At 40.3% G+C, this 13,110-nt stretch overlaps 2 pseudogenes; one reads left to right on the top strand and one right to left on the bottom strand.

The window, feature by feature from the left end:
- Positions 1–6,511, bottom strand: part of LOC129690821 (heat shock protein HSP 90-beta-like) — a 42,122-nt pseudogene extending 35,611 nt beyond the window's left edge.
- Positions 6,512–11,315: 4,804 nt separating this feature from the next.
- LOC129690952 (small nucleolar RNA U3) lies at positions 11,316–11,356 on the top strand (annotated as a pseudogene).
- The last annotated feature ends 1,754 nt before the right edge of the window (positions 11,357–13,110 follow it).

Consider the following 13,110-nt stretch of genomic DNA (forward strand, 5'->3'; position numbering starts at 1 on the left):
GGGGGGGAGCAGCCTTACCAGGCCACAGTAGAGGACAATGCAGCCACCTTTGATGAGAACTGATAGACTAAGATCAGAAAGAAGGAGAGGAGGACCTCCCCTACCAGTGGACTTGGGGAGTGGCATGCATGCAGAAAGGGGAGGGAGGGTGGGATTGGCAGGGGAGGAGGGAGGGGCTTATGGGGGGATACAAAATGAATAAAGTGTAATTAATAAAAAATAAATAAAAGATTTAAAAAAAAAAAAGATTTCTTTGCAGCAAGAGTCAAATTCAAATGATGTCAATAGAGAGTCCTTTAAAACAAGGGGAAGTATGGCAGGTGTTTTCATATCAGGAAATCGTTTGGAGATGCACAAGCATAGAGGGAAGACAGTGTGAAGGAGACATGGTCTCCAGTTCATAGTGACTGAAATGGCAAGAAGGTGGAAATGGAGAACAAAAAAGATTCGTTCTCCTTATTCATGGAAGGATCCAATACTGCTGATATTTTGCTGTCAGAGATTTCTAACCCGTAGAGCTGTAAAATAATTGTTGTTTGAGGCACTGTCTGTGGCACTTTCTTGTGGTAGCCCAAGAAAATGATAATTGACATTTTGACTTGCATTTTCCACATACTTTAATTAAGGCTAAATAAAAGTAATGTTTTCAGGGGTTAGAGGGACAGAGACATAGCTCAATGCTGTAAGTGTAGCAGCCTGTTGGGACCTTGATTCAGGCAAAGCACGCTTTGATTCAGAAAAGAATTTTGGAACTAGACAGAATAAAACAGAATTGGGGTTTTATAAAAATAGAAGCAAATGCATTTGAGCAAAAATTAAAAGCACACTTGAGAGCGCAGGTGTGGGCTTCTTAAAGAGGAAGTTTTCACAGTTCAAGAAAAGACAATTTTAGTACAGATTTTAAGCAATGGGATTAAAAGAAAGAGGGTCTCTCAAGGAGAAACTAAGATATTCCCAGGTGTGGACAAAGTATTCTCAAGAAAGAGTTAAAATTGTCTTACCAACAGACATGTGTACTATTTTGAGATAAATTATATCTCAAAGGGTTGCTGATAAGCTTGTTCTTTTCATTTTCTATCTTTTTGTAAAGTGAGAAAATAGGTTATCTTTGGAGGTAATTTGGACAGGATTATAATCAGATAAAATGAGACCTGGAGCACTAGAGTTGTGAGAGAAGTTTCTGGTGAGATTCTTAGAAAGAGACAGATTGTCAGCAGGGAAGGGGGGAAGGCTTGGAACAGTTGTCAGTCATGTTGGAATCCCTATTCTCAGCTGGTGAGAGGCCCCACCAGGTTTCAGAGTGAGGAGTCTCTTTCCCTTTCTCATGTTTCCATAATTTCCCAGTTTTTCTTTTATTTTAATTTATCTATTTTTTCATATTTTATCCCAGCTGTAGCCCCCTCCCTCCTGCCCTCCCATTTTCATCTTTCCTCCCTCTTTTTCTCCTGTGCCCCTTCTCCAGTCCTCTGATAGGGGAGGTCCTCCTCCCCTTCCATCTGCCCTTAACCTATCAGGTCTCATCAGGACTGGCTGCATTGTCTTTCTCTGTGGCCTGGTAAAGCTGTTTCCCTTTCAGGGGGAGATAATCAAAGAGCTGGCCACTGAGTTCATGTCAAGACAACCTCTGTTCCCCTTACTAGGGAACCTACTTGGAGACTGAGCTGCCATGGGCTACATCTGTGCAGGGGTTCTAGGTTATCTCTATGCATGGTCATTGGTAGAAGTATCAGTCTCAGAAAAGACTCTTGTGCTGAGATCTTTTGGTTCTGTTTCTCTCCTTGTGGAGCTCCTGTCCCTTCCAGATATTTCATCTCCCCCTTCTTTCATTAGATTCCTTGCACTCTGCCTAAAGTTTGGCTATGAGTCTCAGTGTCTGCAGAAATTGTGGTACATTTACACAACGGAATACTACCCAGCAATTAAAAACAAGGAAATCAGAAAATTTGCAGGCAAATGATGGGAACTAGAAAAGATCATCCTGAGTGAGGTATCCCAGAAGCAGAAAGACACACATGGTCTATACTCACTTATAAGTGGATATTAGAAATATAATATAGGATAAACATACTAAAATCTGTACATCTAAAGAAGATAAACAAGAAGGAGGACCCTGGGTAAGATGAGCAGTCCTCACTCAGAAAGGAAAATGAGATAGACATCAGAAGAGGGAGAAAACAGGGAACAGGGCAGGAGCCAATCACAGAGGGCCTCTGAAAGAATCTACCCAGCACATATTAAAGCAGACGCTGAGACTCATAGCCATTTTTCTATACTGCCTCGGTATGACTTTTGAGTAAGAAAACCTAGGTTGATGCATACATTTTTGTGTCCCTCAGATAGAAGCCCTTCATAGTTGAGGGCATTAAGATGATAGGACAAGCAAGGAAAAGAAATGAAGAAATGTAGAAGGGACAGTTCCTGGAGAAAATAGTGCTTGAAGCATTTTCCAGTCTCTACATGGCTGATTAAATCCCAGCTGATTCCAGCATTGCCGTTTACTTATAGAATTATTTTCTCCTTTTCAGGTCACAAATTGATGCTTTATTGTGTTTCTGGGGTTTTTCTTTGTGAATGAAAATTGGAGCTACTTATCCAAATGTCTGTGATTTGCAGAAGCCAGCTCAAAGTCTAACAGGCAACCTGAGGGGTCCAACTTCAATAAGTTACAGTGACCAGTGAATCAGGTTCACAGTACACAGTCCCACAGAACAAGTTGCAATCACAGCTGATGACATGCCGAGTCTTCAATTCCTCAAGTGAGAGAAAGGAAGAGAGAATGTGTTCTCATGGCCCCTATCTACAGAGGAATCTAGGAAGCTGTTTATCCCAGAAACTTTGTTGAGGACTTATATACTGTAAATTCCCATTGCTTTTGGCCTAGTTATCCAAGCTCTTAAACTGAGATTATATACATGTATGTATACGTATATACATGTGTGTTTGTATGCGTATCTATGCATATATGTGTATATAAAATGGCGTCTAATGATGGCCATGGCTTAATTTCTTCTTTTGTCCTGATATATCTGTATCAAGGTAGCATATAGCTATGTACTTAGCAGATGCTCAGGAAATATTTTTTGACCAGATGAAAGATTCTGGAATCCAATATTTTGAGTTCAGTTTTGAATGGAATGCTCTCTGTTCTAGGTTTTGTCTAAGCACTGTAAAAAAATAGAGATCAGTTAGATTTGCTTCATTTCATTAATGTACTCACAGTGGAGATGAGGACACAAATCGGTAGGAGAAGAGACAGGTATGCAAACAGATCTCCAGATCTTTGTGTAAGCCCATCGGGGTTTGTGGGTATTTTAGCAAACTATCCTAACTGGCTTAAGGAGCTTGAGTAAGAAATACTTTTAAGAACCTCAATTGTACCCGAATGACTATGCTCTTGAAAGGGAGTCCTAGAATATCACCTACTCAGGAATGAATAGCAATGCAGTGTCACGAACAGGCAAGGTGTTCCTACCAGGCTGTTTCATGCTCATCTGAAAAGCCTGTCTCAGCAGTTGATGTCCTTAAACTCCCTGGAAACCAGCAGCATGTTTTGCTCTAAGTCCTTAGCATGAACAAGCAGTACTTCCTATAATTCTATTTAAGATCTTCAGGATACTGAACAGCACTGCAACTGCCAGCTATTTTATTGTTTAATGAGCATCTCTTGCTTGCTTACTGAGCTGTATGCTAAGAGCAAACAGAGGCATGAAAGAAATGTCTGCCCTCAAGACTCAACAGAAAAATAGTAGACACATAACTTGGTGTGTAATGAGCTTAGGAATCGCCCCATATGCAGAAGAGTTTATGAGCAAAGGTACAATCAGAGCTCATTTCCAATAATTGAAGCATGGAAATATCTATTCAACTTAATGAGTGGTTATCTATAGTAACATTCTGTTAGTGTAAACCCACACCGTCTTTAAAAATAGACTGATTTATAACTAATTTGGAAAATGCCCAGTTAGAATAGTTCACAAAAGGATGTAAAATTATATATTGAATATTATAGCAAATCAAGAAACATAAGCATCAAAGCAATAACAAATACACATGGCAGGTTGCCATGGTTTCACAGCAATGGTAATTGAGTCTGTGGTTGTTTTTACTGTCTTTTTTCTTTTGAGTATTTTCAAAATTATACACAGTTCCTATTCTATAATTTTTACACGGGGGCTATAATGTCAGCCAACTTTTGTTTTCAGACTACCTGCTTAGTATAAATTAACAAAGCATCACTAAGTGTGGAGCTGTGTTTCAAATGGGCAGAACCAATGATGTGAGTTTACTGGTCCATGATGATCAAAAAACAAGGATGCTCATCAAACACAGAGAAGGTGAAATCAGGGACATGGAATTTGTAGATGTCATTGTGACTCCCAAGAGCAACTGCAAAGCTTGCCATATAAGGAAAGAGAAATATATTAAGGAGCAAAAAAAGTGATAAAATCTAATTGTGTCAATTAGATTATGATTCATCCTGGTCTTGTTCTGTTTTTCTTCACCCTAATATACTCTCTCTCTCTCCCTTTTCCAAGCAAAAAGAAACAGAATGAGATATTCAAGGATTTCATATGCTAACACATACTAGGCCTTATTTGTATTTAACTTGTGATGGGACATCGTCTCTCTGATCTTTCCGCTTATTTCCACTTTTTTTTTCTTATTATAATGGTCACTGCAATGCCTCTGAATATGTGGAAATAAGACTAATCATATTTTCTACATTCCACACATCCATGATTACTGATGTTTGGCTTTGTTATTACTACTGATTTGAAGGGCTAATGAAAGTGACATTTTTTTTTCCTTCAATGAGCACTATAATACTTACCTGTTTGCCTCCTTCTGGATTTCAGGTTGTGTTGAAGGAAAGAGGATAAGGTCAGCAAATCATGATACCCCTGGGGATGAAAAGTTCTACTGAGTCAGGGGGAGAGATGACATAGGAGAAGCAGGGAAAAGCTCAGAGTTTAGTTTTTCTTATGTGGCCAAAGTAGCCCAAGATGTTCTGATCCCTAGACTGTTGGTTTCATGAAGCTTAAGTTAACATTCATATGTATATCTTCAGAATTTCTCATGATGCCCGAATGAATGGACAAATGACATAAATGTAACTGGGAATTCTCTACGTGCTCAGGGACAAGTAAATAAAAACAAGCATATACTATTTTTAGACAATAATGGGCTTGTTGTGACATTGTCATGAAGCATTTCCACATCATAGTCAGCCCATATTATTTTTCTATTGTTTTTCCACCTTTTCTTTAAGAGTCCTCTCTTCTTACATTTGTTTTTTTAGGGTGTGGCACATATGAAAGATGTGGTATTTGTCTTTCTGAGTCTGGTTTGTTTTATTTATTTTTCTAGTTCTACTTTTTTTTTTTTTTTACAAATGACATGATTTAATTATTTATCACCAAATATTTACTTATGTAGATATGTAGATATGGCACATGCCTATATACTATTCATCTGACAATGGCATATAAGCTGACTCTATAATTTAGCTATCTTTCTATGTACCTTTATTAAGTAGAATTTATATTGCATACAATGCATTAGAATCAACTAAGTGATCAGCTATACAATATTTCTATGGGGTCAATATTTAATCTGTTGCAAAAAATAATAGTGATTTGTTTATTTATGCACTCATTGGTTCTTATAAATTCTGCTTGCTGATTGCATATCAGGCTTAAGGCTGATAAGGAGGAGACTCCTCCCATTCCTAATAATTTTTTACCACATCCAGGGAATTTCACTAAGATGACATTTCTAGGTTTCTTCCATCCTCCATTTTCCCTTGCTGTGAAGGGGCAATTAGTTAGTTTGGTTGGTTACTTTAAATGCTATAGTAAAACTTAAATGAAATTGAAATATTGGTGACTAATAAGGATGTGATATGGAGGGTCTAGAAGACCACAGGTAAGACTCACACAGCATTTGCTAATAAGTATTCTTTTTTGTTACAGAGCTCTGGGAGAGGCCAAACACTTGACTAAGGATCCAAATATGAACTGCCAATCACAAAGGAGCAGTTACCCAATCCTCTGAGACATAGTTTGGATGCATCCAGTAGCAATCCTTCATTAAGAAGAAACGACAGATATGACATTTGGCTGGAGGAAGTCAGTAATGACACACACATTACATAAGCATGGGACTTAGTCACATCCATATCTTCTTGTATTTTTGCTTTTCTCCCAACATCTGACTCAAGGGAAGTTGCATGTGATTAGCTCAACTTGATTATAGAGATGCAGCTTCTGTTAATGATGTAGTAGCTTGGTTAGTTTAAACTTTATGCAGATAACAATGGTAATTATAGACTAAAAATTAGACTATATGTGTGTTTATGTGTGTGTGTGTGTGTGTGCGTGTGCAAGTGCACACATACCACAAAATCCTTGGTGGAGGTCAGGGAACAATTTTCAAGAGTCAGTCCGTGACTTTCACCTCTCTTGTTTCTGCTGCTAGCTGGATCATGAGTTTTTGGCAATTCTACCGTCATTTCCCATATTGTTGTAAGAGATTACAGATGCAGGCGAGTCATCTCTCTGGTCCCAAAATTTTATTTATAATGAAGGAAATGTGAACTATCTTATATCTAAAGGCCATTGCTCTTGCCAACCTTCTGCTTCAGAATTAGACATGCTCAACAAATGCTGTGATTCCCAGACCTCAGCTCCTCTTACACCCCTTCAACCAACAGGTAACTAAACTGCCAGGTGGTAGTGGAAATCCAGGTTCCTGACTTGACGTCTGTTTTAGATAATTTGCTGCTATGGTGATAGTAAAGGAAAAATCAAACATGACTAAAGTCACTTATAGAAGGAAGTTTATTAGGATTTGTGGTTATAGATGGTTAATGTACATATTTCTTCAATGAAGCACAGAAGCAGGCAGGCTGGCACGGTGGTGGCAGCAGGAAGCTAAGAGCTCACATCTCTAACTGGTAGCAGGAAGCAGAATGTAATCTTGAAGTGGCACATTTTTACTCTCAAAGCTTACCCCTAGTGACGTGCTTCCTTTAGCAAGGTCATATCTCCTATATCTCCCCAAATAGTATCCCCAACTGGGCACCAGGTATTCAAGTGTCTGAGCTTATGGTGAACATTTTTCATTCATACTTCCGCAGCTCCTATTAACACTATTAATACTGTAAAGGACCTCCTTAGTCCTTTTTGGCAGGATTGAGAATTCTGGAGGTTCTGAGGCTTCTATTTACAGAAGGGTCATGAGAGATATTGAAGGATTTCCTATATTTCATCATGATTATACACCCAGAGTTAACTTGAGGAGGATAGTAAATTACATACTCTGTTTCTTTGATTCATTGGTTAAAGTACTTTTTTCTTTTTAAAAATTTAATTATTTTTATTTTTATTAATTACAGTTTATTCACTTTGTATCCCCCCTGTACCTCCCTCTCTCCTCCCCTCCCAACCTCACCTCCCTCTTTCCTACTTATGTCCCTCTCCCAGTCCATTGATAAGGGAGGTCCTCTTCTTCTTCCCACTGGTCCTGGTCTATCAGGACTCATCAGGAGTGGCTGCAATGTCTTCTTCTGTGGCCTGGTAAGGCTGCTCCCCCCTCAGGGGGAGGTGATCAAAGAGCAGTCCAATCAGTTTATGTCAGAAACAGTCCCTATCCCCATTACTATGGAGGCCCCTTGGATACTGAACTGCCATAGGCTACTTCTGTGCAGGGGTTCCAGGCCATCTCCATGAGTGGTCCTTGGCTGCAGTATCAGTTTCAGAAAAGACCCCTGTGCCCAAACATTTTGGATCTGTTGCTCTCCTTGTGGAGCTCCTGTCTTCTCCATGTCTTAAAATCTTCCCCTTCTTTCATAAGATTCCCTGCACTCTGCCCAAAGTTTGGCTATGAGTCTCAGTATCTGCCTCAATACCTTGCAGGATAAAGCCTTTCCGAGGCCCTCTGTGGTAGGCTCCTGTCCTGTTCCCTGTTTTCTCCCTCCTTCGATGTCCATCCTCTTTGCCTTTCTGAATGAGGATTGAGCACATCTTAGCCAGAATTCTCCTTCCTTAGGTGTACAGATTTTAGTATGTTTATCCTATATCATATGTCTCAGGCTAAAGTACTTTTAGCTATGCCTGGTTAGGTGGACTGGGGCAAACTGATAGAGAATGGATAGAGAGAAGTTTAGCAAAGAAGAAGATACTATGATAGTCATCTGATAACCAACTTACTCTGGTATATGTCCAGAGAGAGGAAAAGCCATCTCTCTATTCTGTTGCATATATGATGGCAAGGAATGTGGATGGCTTGGGCTTCCAGCATTAAAGATTGTGGTTTATTTTATGGTGAATACTGTCATAAAGTTATCTCTTTATTTTCCTATATAGTAAGTCAAGTTTCCTAGGCCTGACCAGTCAGCAAGGAATCCTGGTCTCTGAATTTAAATGACTCATGATGTATCAGTTTGTTGACAATGATAATAAGTTTAGAATATTTGTATAGGTCAGATTTTAACTTTCTCCTCTCTTGCTTTCCAGAGGTAAAAGAGATAACTCAGTTTTAGCCAAAAATATGAAGGCACTTTCCCTTACCTCCCAGCTATAGAACTTCACGCATATTCTGAAAACAATACCCTGGAGATTTTGCCAAACACAGTGGTCTAACTGAAAATGATTGAGAGAATAAGATTGGAGTCTACCATATATGTCCTCAGAAAGACTCCACCCAGCAGGGGATCTAAGTAGATGCTGAGACACACAGCCAAACTTCTGTCAGAGCACAGGAAGTCTTATGGAAGAAAGGGAGGGGGAATATAAGGACCGTGAGAGGATAGGAACTCCACAAGGCGACCAATAAAGCCCAAAATATCTGATCCCAGGGGGCTCTGCAGAGCCCGATGCATCAACCTAGGACTATGCACAGAGAGGACCTAGATCCCCTGCTCAGATGTAGCCCATAAGCAGCTCAGTCTCCATGTGGGTTCCCTGGTAAGGGGAGCAGGGGCTGTCTATGATGTGGACTCTGTTGCCTGCTCTTTGATCACTTCCCCCTGTTGGTGGTGGGGTTTGCCAGGCTATAGAAGAAGAGGGTACAGGCAGCCCAAATGAGACTTGTAGGCTGGGTCAGATAGTATAGAAAGAGGACTCCCCCTTTCAGTGGACTAGGGGAAGGGAATGGGGGGAAGGGAGGGTGGGACCTGGAGGAGATGAGGGAGGGGCTACAATCTGAATATAAAGTGAATAAATTATAAGAAGAAAGAAAATGGTTTGCCAGTGTTCTCTCCTGTAGATGATTATACTTATTTTATAAGGTCTTTGACATTTATACAATGGGAAACATTCTCCAAGTCAATGCTATTGTGCATCAGGACATCTTAGCCTTAACCAAATATAGACATTTGCAGAGGGTCAAACCAGTGCAAAATGCACCACCATTCTTGGCACTCATGCCATAGGAAACCATTTTTCTATAATAAATCTTTTAGGATGGAAGGGCTGGACATCAGTTGTTGTATGACAAAACTTTTCCCAGGAAGACTCAACACACATATCTCCTTATTTTAGATACGGAACTCACGACAGATCAAAGTCCAACTTGGTGAACCAATGAGTTTTATTGGGATTGCTTACAGGGAATATGAGTATGGAGTTACTTACAGGAGAGGAATGACTCAAGGACAGCTGCATCATCACGGCCCACCCTAGCATGGGTGCCAGCCCACAAAGCTGGGGACCTGGGGCACAGCACAGCCTGCAGGCAGCCCAACAGGCTGGAGAGTGTCCTTTCCAGGTGCCTCAGTCTAAACCCCTCCCAGGCAGCTCAGCTGGTGTCTGCTACTTCCAGGCCCCCAGTCTGTTCGTAGAGCCTTCTTTGCAGATTTTGCTTTCTGAGAGTCTTCTTTACAGTTTATCTCTTCCAGTCTGACAGGAACTTTTAGCTTTTGTTAGTTACTCTGGCAGCAGTGGGCCTAGTGAATATAGTCAATTTCAGGGACTTCCTGAAGCTAAATGGAATTGTTTACCTTCCTCATTAAGAGCTTCCCTGAAGAATAGAATGTTTCAACCTTGGAGGAAATTATTATATAACAGCATTATCCTGAAAGACTGTACATTGTAATGTACAATCACAGGGGTGATGTTTAAGTGAGTAATTTCTATCACACCTTGGAAACTTTACTTCCAAGAAGAGACCTTGTAGACATAAGCAAAGAGGCCTGATTAAAGAGAGTATGAGTGAATATTTTAAATCTACCTCTCTACAGTCTTCTCTACCCTTGTCCACTTTCCCCATCACTTCTTCTTATGGCCAATTTTTCCTTCTTAAATTGGGAAATCTGAATCCCATTCTTCATCTTTTACTTTTAGGTCTTTTCCTTTTCCCTTGCTCTTTATGTGTCAGGAAGACACAAGACCTTGGACTCTACCATTTCCTTCTGAAGTTTCACCTGATTTTATCTTCCTTAACAGCTTGCTTAGCCCTACCATGCTATTTGTCATTCCATTCCTATTTTCATAAACAGATGTTTCTGTTTTTGTCTTTATCACAAAGCCCAACCCTGTACCAGTTAAGCGTCACAGTATCTCACTTGGACATCCAATAGCTGAATTCATATTGTGATGCTTGTTTGTTGTATGATTTCCTAACTAGAATTAACTTGTATCTCTCACAGAAACCATAAGCCATTCCATGGATGTCTTTTCATCTTTCTTTACTTTCTTTTTTTTTTTTTTCTTTTCTTTTTTTTCTTTTAATTTTATTTTTCTTTTTAGTTACATTTTGTTAACTCTGTGTCCCAGCTGTATCCCGCTCCCTCATTCCCTCCCCAACCCCGCACTCCCTCCCTGGTCTCCTCCCTGCCCCTTTCCAAGTCTACTGATAGGGGAGGACCTCCTCCCCTTTCATTTGACCCTGTTTTATCAGGTACCTTCAGGGCTGGCTGCAAAGTCCTCCTCTGTGGCCTAACAGACTGCTCCTCCCCTGGGGGGGTCAAACAGCCTGCCCTTGAGTTCATGTTAGAAATAGTCCGTGTTTCCCTTACTTTGGAAAACTACTTGGTTACTGAGCTACCACGGGCCACATCCGAGCCGAAGTTCTAGGTTATATCCATAGATGGTCCTTGGTTGAGTGTCAGTCTCAGAAAAGACCCTGGGCCCGGATATATTTGGTCCTTGTAGAGCTCCTACCCTTTCCATATCATACTAACTTCCCTTCTTTCATATGATTCCCTGCACTCTGCCGAGGGTTTGGTTATGAGTCTTAGTGTCTGCTTTGAAACACTGCTAGGTAGAGTCTTTCAGATGCCTTTTGTGGGAGACTCCTGTCATACGTTCAATGCAAAGACTATACTTTCAGGGATCATTTCTATAGTTTGTTACTTTCTTTACTTTCTAAGGCCCATTCTTTTCTGATTTTCTCATTCTTTCACCAGCCATTTCTCCTGAAGTCTTTCCCTGTTTTAACTTCTGGAAGATCTTTCACTTTTGCATATGGTAATTTCCCAGCAATTCATCTGTAGCCTTTAAAAATCTTTCCGAAAGATACCATCAATCATAACTTTTTTTTATTGTTGATAGTCTTGTTGATATCTTTAGGTTCAAGTTCTCTGGAGAGATCTCCTTGCTAAGCATCAATGTTTTATCATTAATTTCAGACTTAGTAGGTAGTTATCCTCATGAGATGTTTTCCAGACACTTAAAACCCAACTGGTACATATGTGATTTAAAAACTTCAACTCCTTTCCCTCTTACTGTGTTTTAACAGCTGGCCTTAAACTCAATATTCTCTTCAAAGACATGCATCAATATATTCATCATTGGCTAATTACTCCTGCTAGTGTGAGTCCTTTCAGATGTCTATGCATTTTATCCCCTAGATTATAATAGTCTGAAGAGTTCAGACTTAATGTCTTCTTGATTTAGATCTAAAATCCATCATATCAATTTCTCTTCTCAGTTTCCAAGCCTTTTCTTTGGCTTAAATCCTCATCTTTTACTCAGATTATTGAAAACTCAGTTGCCCATTGCCTCTTTTGACCCTTTGATTCATCCTTTATAAGTTGGCTGTCTGCATGAGCTTCCTCAGATTTATTTAAGCTCCCAGATTCAAATTTAACCACAGCTTTCTATAGATCTTTTTTTAAAAATTTTTAATTAATTACACTTTGTTCATTTTGTATTCCCCCATAAGCCCCTCCCTCCTCCCCTCCCGATCCCACCCTCCCTCCCCTTTCTGCATGCATGCCCCTCCCCAAGTCCACTGATAGGGGAGGTTCTCCTCTCCTTTCTGATCTTAGTCTATCAGTTCTCATCAAAAGTGGCTGCATTAGGTTGCTCCCCCCTCAGGGGGAGGTGATCAAAGAGCAGGCCAATCAGATTATGTCAGAGGCAGTCCCTCTTCCCATTACTATGTAACACACTTGGACACTGAACTGCCATGGGCTACATCTGTGCAGGGGTTCTAGGTTATCTCCATGAATAGTCCTTGGTTGGAGTATGAGTCTCTGGGAAGTTCCCTGTGTTCAAATTTTCTTGTTCTGTTGCTCTCCTTGTGGAGACCCTGTCCTCTCCAGCTCTTAATATTTCCCATTTCTTACATAAAATTCCATTCACTCTGCCCAACAGTTGGCCATCAGGTTCAGCATCTGCTTTGATAGTCTGCAGGGCAGAGGCTTTCAGATGCCCTCTGTGGTAGGTTCCTTGTTTGTTTCCTGTTTTCTTCTTCTGGCTTTCAGAGGCCCTCTGTAGCAGGTTTCTAGGTTGTTTCCTGTTTTCTTCTTCTTCTGATGTCCATCCTCTTTGCCTTTCAGGTGGGGATTGAACATTTTAGTTAGGGTCCTCTCTCTTGCTTGGTTTCTTTAGATGCATAGATTTTAGTGGGTTTGTCCTATGTTGTATGTCTATATGAGTGAGTATATACCGTGTGTGTCTTTTTGCTTCTGGGACAACTCACTCAGGATGACCTTTCCAGGTCCCACCATTTACCTGAAAATTTCATGATTTCTTTATTTTTCATTGCTGAGTAATATTCCATTGTATAGATGTACCACAATTTCTGCATCCATTCTTCAGTTGAGGGGCATCTGGGTTGTTTCCAGCTTCTGGCTATTACAAATAAAGCCGCTACAAACATGGT

Source organism: Psammomys obesus, unplaced genomic scaffold (assembly GCF_907164565.1).
Source record: "Psammomys obesus unplaced genomic scaffold, mPsaObe1.curated_primary_1811, whole genome shotgun sequence".
Taxonomy (NCBI): domain Eukaryota; kingdom Metazoa; phylum Chordata; class Mammalia; order Rodentia; family Muridae; genus Psammomys; species Psammomys obesus.